The sequence below is a fragment of the Indicator indicator genome, chromosome 1 (assembly GCF_027791375.1).
Source record: "Indicator indicator isolate 239-I01 chromosome 1, UM_Iind_1.1, whole genome shotgun sequence".
In the NCBI taxonomy this organism is placed as follows: Eukaryota; Metazoa; Chordata; class Aves; order Piciformes; family Indicatoridae; genus Indicator; species Indicator indicator.
The window spans coordinates 120,686,931-120,695,169 of record NC_072010.1 but is presented as its reverse complement, the minus strand read 5'-3'; positions in this window follow the sequence as shown (position 1 = coordinate 120,695,169).

Sequence of the window (8,239 nt, the reverse complement as noted above, 5' to 3'; positions counted from 1 at the left end):
GTTTGCAGCCTTTAAACCAAGCTGCCCTTGAAAGCAGCGAGGATGCCAGGAACTCCAGCTCCAAGGAATGCCTGTCTGGACCTGGCAAACCTACTGCTGCCCTGAGGAACTCCTGCTGCCTGAGCAATTCCTGGGAACAACGATAAGTTTATGCAATGCATACATGCTGGGGGGCAGTGCTGGACCACATCTCCACAAGAGCTCAGAGAGACAAAAACATTTCTGCTGTGTTCAACCCTGAAACACCAGCAGGGTTTTGGTGCTGAGAGATCACAGGGGCAATGACTGAATTTCCACAGCAGAAACAAATACACAAAGATAATTTGTGAAATGAAACAAAGGTTCTCATATTAAAGTCTATGAAATGTCAGATTTTGGCAGTGGAGCACTGGTGGTTGAGATGAGGAGGGATGGATGGAGGGGACTTTGTATAGGGCAGGCACTCTTCCTCAAAGAGGACAAGAAACCCCCTCCAACACAAAGATCTTACTTTTGAAATGCTGAAAATATTCCATCTGAAGGAATACTTTTGTGTCCTTACTCAGTACACAGCAGAGCCAGATAGCAAGTAACTGTGATGTACTAAAGAGGCAAAGGGAAAAATATTTATTTTCATTTTCTTGTGGATCCAGGTATGTCCCAAGCAGCCAAGAGGTTGAAAGTGCTCATATAAATTGAAAATTTACTACAATTTTTAGGAAAAAAAAAATATGTGGAACCAGAGGAAGCCATGCTGGAGGATATTTTTCCTGAGAAAAATCAACTCTTCATTTAAAGGAACATTTCACTATAAGAATTGCTGTTTAAAACAACAAAAACGAGGAGGGAAAAAAACCCACTTGCTAAAGGTAAAATTAGATTTGTTCCATCAAGTCATCTGTGACAATAGAAGAGTGGAGGAGGAGAAGGAAATGCTACATTTGCTAAAAATCTTTATTTTAAGTCCTGGTCTATGGAAGAAAACAACCAAGAGCTGTGCCAGGAGGAGGGCTGCTAGCCAGCCAACAGCAGAGATTGTGAAAAGCCAGTCCTATGCAGAGCAGGCAAAGGGGCTTCTGACAGCACAGGTTTTGTAAGAGCATATCCACAGTTAAAGGTCAGAAATTACCAATGTGGGCAGCAGCTCACAACAGAACCCCAGCCCTGAACCCCAGTTTCTTATTCCTGAGGGAAGTCTTCTTGCCAAAGACTTCAAGGTGCAACAACGAAACAGAGGTGTTACAGGGAAAAGAACGGAAAGGAACTCAGAAGGAAGGAACTTGGAAGGAAGGAACTCAGAAGAAAGGAAGGAAGGAACTTGGAAGGAACTCCAAAGGAAGGAACTCCGAAGGAACTCGGAAGGAACTCGGAACTTGGAAGGAACTCGGAACTCGGAAGGAAGGAAGGAAGGAAATTCATCAGCAAATATTTTGTTTAAGGTCAGATGAGTCCTACAGAGCTGTTTGCCTGCTGCTTTCCTAAAACTAACCTCTCTAAAATGACAAGATGAGTTCAACAGGGAGTCCAGAAGTACCATCTCAGACAACTACCATCTAGATCCCTTGAAGTTTCTTCTTTATTAATTCCTCTTCTCTTTCATTTACCTGCATGGAGATCGAGCACTCTCCCATATCTCCTTCCAGTCCACCTCATGGATCTGCCTCTTCCAACCCTACCCTATGACTGAACTTGTCCAGGGCATGAAGAGCAGAACACAACAGGCAAGGTCAGTGCATTAGAGACATGACCACTCCCTCCCAGTTGTAGAGAGTGTGTCCTTCTCCCTGGGCTTGGAGAGCAGCCATGAGGAGGGAGCGAAGCAGCTAGGAACAGTCCCTCTGTCCAGACCACGGTGGGTCCTCTGCAGGATGATGAGAACCTCAAGGCCAGCCTGTGCTGCTCTCCTCCCTTCAGCCCCCTCTGCTCCTCTCAAACTTTAAGACAGGTCTTTGAAAGACAGCTGTGGCTGGGTGGATTTTATTGTTGTTCTTGCAGAAGAATGAATCAAGATGCTTCTAGAATCACGATTTAACAGCTGCTGCCTGACTGTGTCCTGACTCGGCCCAAAGGGACTGAAGCACAGCAACAAGATGGGAAAAGGGCTGTTCTTTCCTTGGATGCTTACAGATATCACCTCATGCTCACATCTTTCTGAGGCTGACATAATCTCTGTAGTGCAGCACAAAGCTCAGAGCAGTGAGGATCTCCAAGAGTTTTGGTCTCAGAGGATGCAGAGAGGACTTGTGAGCTTAGGCAAAAGCACGTAACTCTACGCTAGAGCCTGCCCAGTTTATAAGCAACATTTTAGAGCGTGTTTGCCTGCAATAGATCTGGGTTTGGAGACACAGGAGGCCACTGCCAGCCCTGTAATTCTCATTAAATGCAAAGTAGAACCCCTTGGCCTACCTTTTTATATAGCTGTATGACCTCTGACATCTTCTATAACACACAAAGTGAACCTCGGGTCTCCCTCCCAAACCCCTTCAGCCAGGAGGAAGAAATTCTAATTTCTGCAGAATGCATCAGTTCATTGTAGTCTCCAATTACCCAAAGAGAAGGTGAAGGGCAGATGCAATGACATTACAGAGCCACCACTGCTCTGTGCCCAGCACTGCTACTGCTGCTGACCAACACCCTGCACAACACAGGGCTGTAGAGTACTACGTATTAGGAAAGAAAAGAGGACTCTCTGGGAACACTCTGTGACTTTCTGCTGATGGCTGTCTGTGAGGCAGTTATAAAAGTTAAAAATATGGAGGACTGCTGCTGTGTCCCACCACACTGATCCAAACACACTCATCTGGCCACAAGCTAGGTAAACCTGCACGAAAAAACCCAAACCCATATGACTGTTGGGTCACTTTGGGCTTCAGCTTCATAGTTTGTCCAGTGTCACTACCCAACCATGAATGCCACTGACAATTCAAGGTGATATTAGAATCACACAATTGTTAGGGTTGGAAGGGACCTCAAGGATCATCCAGTTCCAACCCCCCTGCCATGGGCAAGGACACCTCCCACTAGATCAGGTTGCTCACAGCCACATCCAGCCTGGCCTTAAACACCTCCAGGGATGAGGCTTCCAACACCTCCCTAGGCAACCTGGGACAGTGTCTCACCACCCTCATGGGTTCTTCCTAACATCCAATCTGAATCTAACCACTTCTAGTTTTGCTCCATTTCCCCTAGTCCTATCACTACCTGACACCCTAAAAAGCCCCTCCCCAGCTTTCTTGTAGACCCCCTTAAGATACTGGAAGGCCACAAAAAGGTCTCCTTGGAGCCTTCTCTTGTCCAGACTGAACAGCCCCAACTCTCAGTCTGCCCCCATAGGAGAGGTGCTCCAGCCCTCTGATCATCCTTCATTATCTGAAGTGAATGAAACAAACTGGAATAATCCTCTTCTGGGATGCCCAGACTGTGCTTTTTGCTAGTCAACAGCACATTTGAATAAAAGATTGATTCCTTCAGAGTTATTTTTTTCCCTTTTTGAACAGCTGACTCTTCACTAAGAGCTGAATGGGAATGGTACCATACTGTGCCACGCTGTGCAGCAAGCAAGAGGCAGGGGATGTGTAGGCTAACTTGGTTTATTTTTAAAAGCATCCATCTGCAACAGAGCAAACGCAGAAAAACAAGTGCATAAGCATGTAGAGGAAAGCAACTTAACAAACCTGATTTCAGGATCAACAAGTGTGCTTTCAAATCTAAGATGAATTCATAGTAGCACAGTATATCAGAGGTTGGAAGGGACCTCAAGAGATCATCAGGTCCAACCCCCCTGCCACAGCAGGATCACTTAGGGTAGTCTGCACAGGAATGCATCCAGCTGGGTTTGGAAAGTCTCCAGAGGTGAAGACACCACAACCTCCCTGGGCAGCCTGTTCCAGTGCTCTGTCACCCTCACTGTAAAGAAGTTTCTCCTCATGCTGAGGTGAAATCTTCTACGTTCAAGTTTGAACCCATTGTTCCTTGTGTTATCACTGTGAACCACCCAAAAGAGCCTGGCCCCCTCCACTTGACACCCACCCTTCACATATGTATAGACATAGATCAGATCCCCTCTCAGACTTCTCTTCTCCAGACTAAACAGCCCCAGGGATCTCAATCTCTCTTGATAGGGGAGATGCTCAAGTCCCCTAACCATCCTAGTTTTGCACCAGTGTAAGTATTTTGATGAGGGATTTTCACCAGGTCCTGACTGACCTACACCCACACCCTCCCACACATGCCCTGAGCACATTCAGCTTGCAGAGAACTAGCCAGAGCAGTCCTGCACAGAGCTGGTAAGCTCACTAGCACACAGGGTCTGCAGGCCAGCATGGCAAGCCCCACTTTTATGTAGCAGGGGAAAGCAAGCTCAAATGGAGCCCATCCTTTAGAGGCACCTGCTAAGCAGGAAGCTCAATACCATGACTGTTCCCAAAAGCTGCCTAGCAAAAGCCAAGCTCTGCAGTTTGGTTTCTCCAGCCAACTCCTGCACCCCTGCTGGTCCAGTGTGTCAGGGTGGAGAACACAAGAGATGTTTTCCCATGGCAGAAGCTGCTAGGAGGGTGTTGCTGGGAGAGCCACTCAGCAGACAGCTTCTTATATGCTGTCCCTGACATGTTAACCAAGAGCTGGACTGGAAAAACTTGAACCCAAGAGTGTAGAGTAGGTGGAAAGGGTAGAACCAGGTTGAAATATAGGATAGGTCTCAGCTAGTGGCTGGCAGCTCTCCTCTGTCACTGAGGTGACAGCTAAGCAGGACTCATGGCTAAGGTGGGCTCAACCAGCCTGCTTCAGCAGAGAGGTTTGGATAGCTCAGTATTAGCTGAAGTTACACTTCAGTTCTCACACAGAAATGTTTTTAAAGTAGCTATTTCAACATAGTTAAATCTCTAGGAAACAGCTTTGCAGGCTATCCAAATAGTTAAAACATATACCCCTTTTACCTTTTTTTCCCCCTTCCCCAAGCTCATTTATGGCACATAGAGTCACAGACTCATTTAGGTTGGAAAGGGCTTTCAAGATAGAGTCCAACCATTAGCCTAGCACAACCAAGTTCACCACTGAACCATGTCCCTGTGCACTACACCTACAAGTCTTTTAAATGCCTCCAGGGAGAGTGACTCAACCACTTCCCTGGGCAGCCTTTTCCAGTGCTTGATGAAGAAAATTTTCCCAGCATCTAATCTAAACCTCTCCTGGCACAAAACACTTCCTGTCAGCTTTTGATGGGAGGACATAGGATAGATGTAATTAAACAAGACCTAGTTTATCCTGCTAGGTGATATTTTAACAGAGCAGCAAGTCAAAGTTTTAGCTCTTATTTAATAGCACCAGTGCGTGATAATTGCAATACCTTTCAGTATTGTGGAATTCCTTCTGTGGAGGCACACAATGAACAACATAGCTGCTCAGCTGTGCATGAAAACTGTGATGCATTCTTACAACATTACAGCACTTCACGAGCAGAGTCCTGGTAACAAGCATAAACGGGGAGAGGAATGGCTGGAGAGCAGCCCTGCAGAGAGGGAGCTGGTTGACTGCAGGTTGTGGCAGCCAAGAGGGCAAACCACATCATGGGGTGCATCAAACATGGCATAACCAGCTGGTCAAAAGAGGTGATCATCCTGCTGTACTCAGGGTTGGAGCAAGACTTGCCTAAAGTACTGTGTGCAGTTCTGGGCCCCACAATTTAAGAAGGCTATGGAGGGCCTTGAATGCATCCAGAGCAAGGCAACAAAGTTGGTGAAAGGGATGGAAGGAATGTCCTGTGAGGAGTGGCTAAGGACTTTGGGCTTGTCTAGTTTGGAGAAAAAGGGGTTGAGGGGTGAACTCACTGCCCTCTGCAAGTTCCTGAGGAGGGGAAGGGAAGAAGGTGGGGCTGACCTTCTCTTCTTGGTATGCAGTGGCAGGATGCACAGGAATGGTTCAAAGCTGCAGCACAGAAGGTTTCGACTGCACATCAGGATGCATTTCCTTATCAAATGGGTGGTCAAACACTGGAACTGGCTTCCTAGAGAGATGGTTGATGCCCCAAGCATGCCATTGTTTAAGAGGCTTTTGAACAATGTCCTTAACCACATGCTTTAGAGTGGATGGTTGTTGGTTCCTTTCAATCAAAATACCTATCCTATCCTATCCTATCCTATCCTATCCTATCCTATCCTATCCTATCCTATCCTATCCCATCCCATCCCATCCCATCCTATCCTATCCCATCCCACCTTGAGGAGTAGGGCAGGAGCTCCTATACACAGCAGTACCAGAGACACCAGCCGGAGCTCCCAGCCCTGTGCCAGGCTGGCTCCATTTGCGTTTTCTGGATTTGACATTGCACAGCTGTGTGCTGAAAGCACAGCAAGGCCCAGGCTGGCCTGGAGCCCCTCAGCTGCCCCTTCCCTCCCTCTGCTGCAAAATCAGCTTCAAATAATAAGGTGGTTTTCTCTGTTTCTCTTAAATGCAGTGCTTATGGTCTGCTTGCTGCTTTGCAACCTTGTCAGCTGCTTTCAAGGCTGTATTCATCATGAAGGAATCCCCAAAAAATAAAGGTGAAGAAAGAAGCACACTGCTTGATCATGGAGTAGCCCAGGCCAGGCTACTGGAAGGCAAATCCCAGCTTGTGGGGTCCCTGCCAGCAGGGCACCAGATAGGTGGGGGTGCTGGGGGGAAGAGCTGGTGGCTTGGTGCTAGGCTGCCCTGCCCATACACAGGTTGTGGCAATGCAGAGACATGAATGCTTCAATGTCAGTGCATGTTTCCTCAGGGTAGAGTAGGATTCTTCATTTAATGAATTTTTGATTAGCTGTAGTGACCCCAAGAGAAATTAGACAGCAGGGAGGCAGATACATCCCTAGGTGTGACAGAGAGGGAGGGGACCCCTTCTCACCTGGATCTCCTCTGCCCTAGGAGCTGCCTGCCCCAACATGTGGCACGAATGCAAGCAAAATGTTTCCTACCTCAGAATGGCCAATTAGAACACCTTTTCTTTTTAAAGTTTCTGGCAAATTCCTCTGTGGCAGTTTAGGCTGGGTGCCCCCTGCCACTGCCGCATGAGATACACCTCTGGTGTCCTGGGTGCCCACCCACAGGGGTGGACACAGGAAACGGCGTATTTCTACCCATAAATCCTGCACCCTATAAAGCCATCTGCAGAGTCATTCTCTTCCTCTTTCTTCCCTCTCTGCTCCCACGGGAGATGTCCTCTCTTATCGGGTAATGCTGGGGGAGTATCCTCAAGGCCTCTTAGGCCTGTCTAGGCCTAATGCCAGGAGGAGAATGGAGGGGGGGCAGTCTCAGACCTGGCCAGCCTGAGACTTGCCTAGCAGCGGGAGGGGGAAGAAAGAGCCCTGGGGGTTTGGGTTTACCCTCAGGTGGGGAGAAGGGAAGGATTGGGAAGCCTTTGGGAATTCTGTGAGGGGTTCTGTACGCTGTGACTGCCCTGTTTCACACAGCTGAGATCTTTTCCCCTGCAGCACCTGCTTGTGCTAGTTGCTCCTGGGTTCAGGCAGTGAGTCTGGCAAAGAGCAAGTGGACAGCCCTCTTTTCGGGGGTGGGAGGGGGGGATTTTGCCTCCACCACCTGGGGAGGCTCCTCCAAAGATCATTTTAAGCTGTCCAGGCTTAAGCTGCCATAGTTTTCTACATCCATGCTGCTCTGCAGAGACTCCACCCACCACAAGCACAATCCTCACTCAGCATTTATCTTGCAGAGCAGCAGCTGGACATTTCCTGTAAAACCTATTCCACAGGGTCATTTCCCAAATGAGTTAATGACTGCTGTGGAAGAATGTGAAGGGCCAGGAGCACACATAAAGAGGGGTCACGCAGCAGAAGGGTAGTGCAGCAGCACTTCCTGGGCCTGCAATGCTCCTGGAGCCAAAGCTGAGTCTCAAAACCATTCCTCAAAAAGTGATGATCCAAACCACCAGCAGCTGTTGGAGCGTCTCAGGAAAAGCTCAGGTAGTTGAAGTCAGTGGGATTTCATCTACAGATGAAACTCTCTGTTGTATTGCTATTATGTGGTTAGCACAGCAGCTACAGCTTTGGAACTGCAGCCTAGATGCCGTGTACAGCTAACACATTTCAATTGCACTTTAATTTACTGCAGCACATTCTTACCTTATGGGGTAGTTTCAGGCTGTGCCTGGAATTTTTTCCACAGATCTTGAGCAGAAAGTGATAGAATGTAAATAAATTACTATTGGATGTAAAAAGGAAAATAATGAGAAATAATCCCATTGGACAGGTAACAAACATAAAAGTTAGATCTCGAA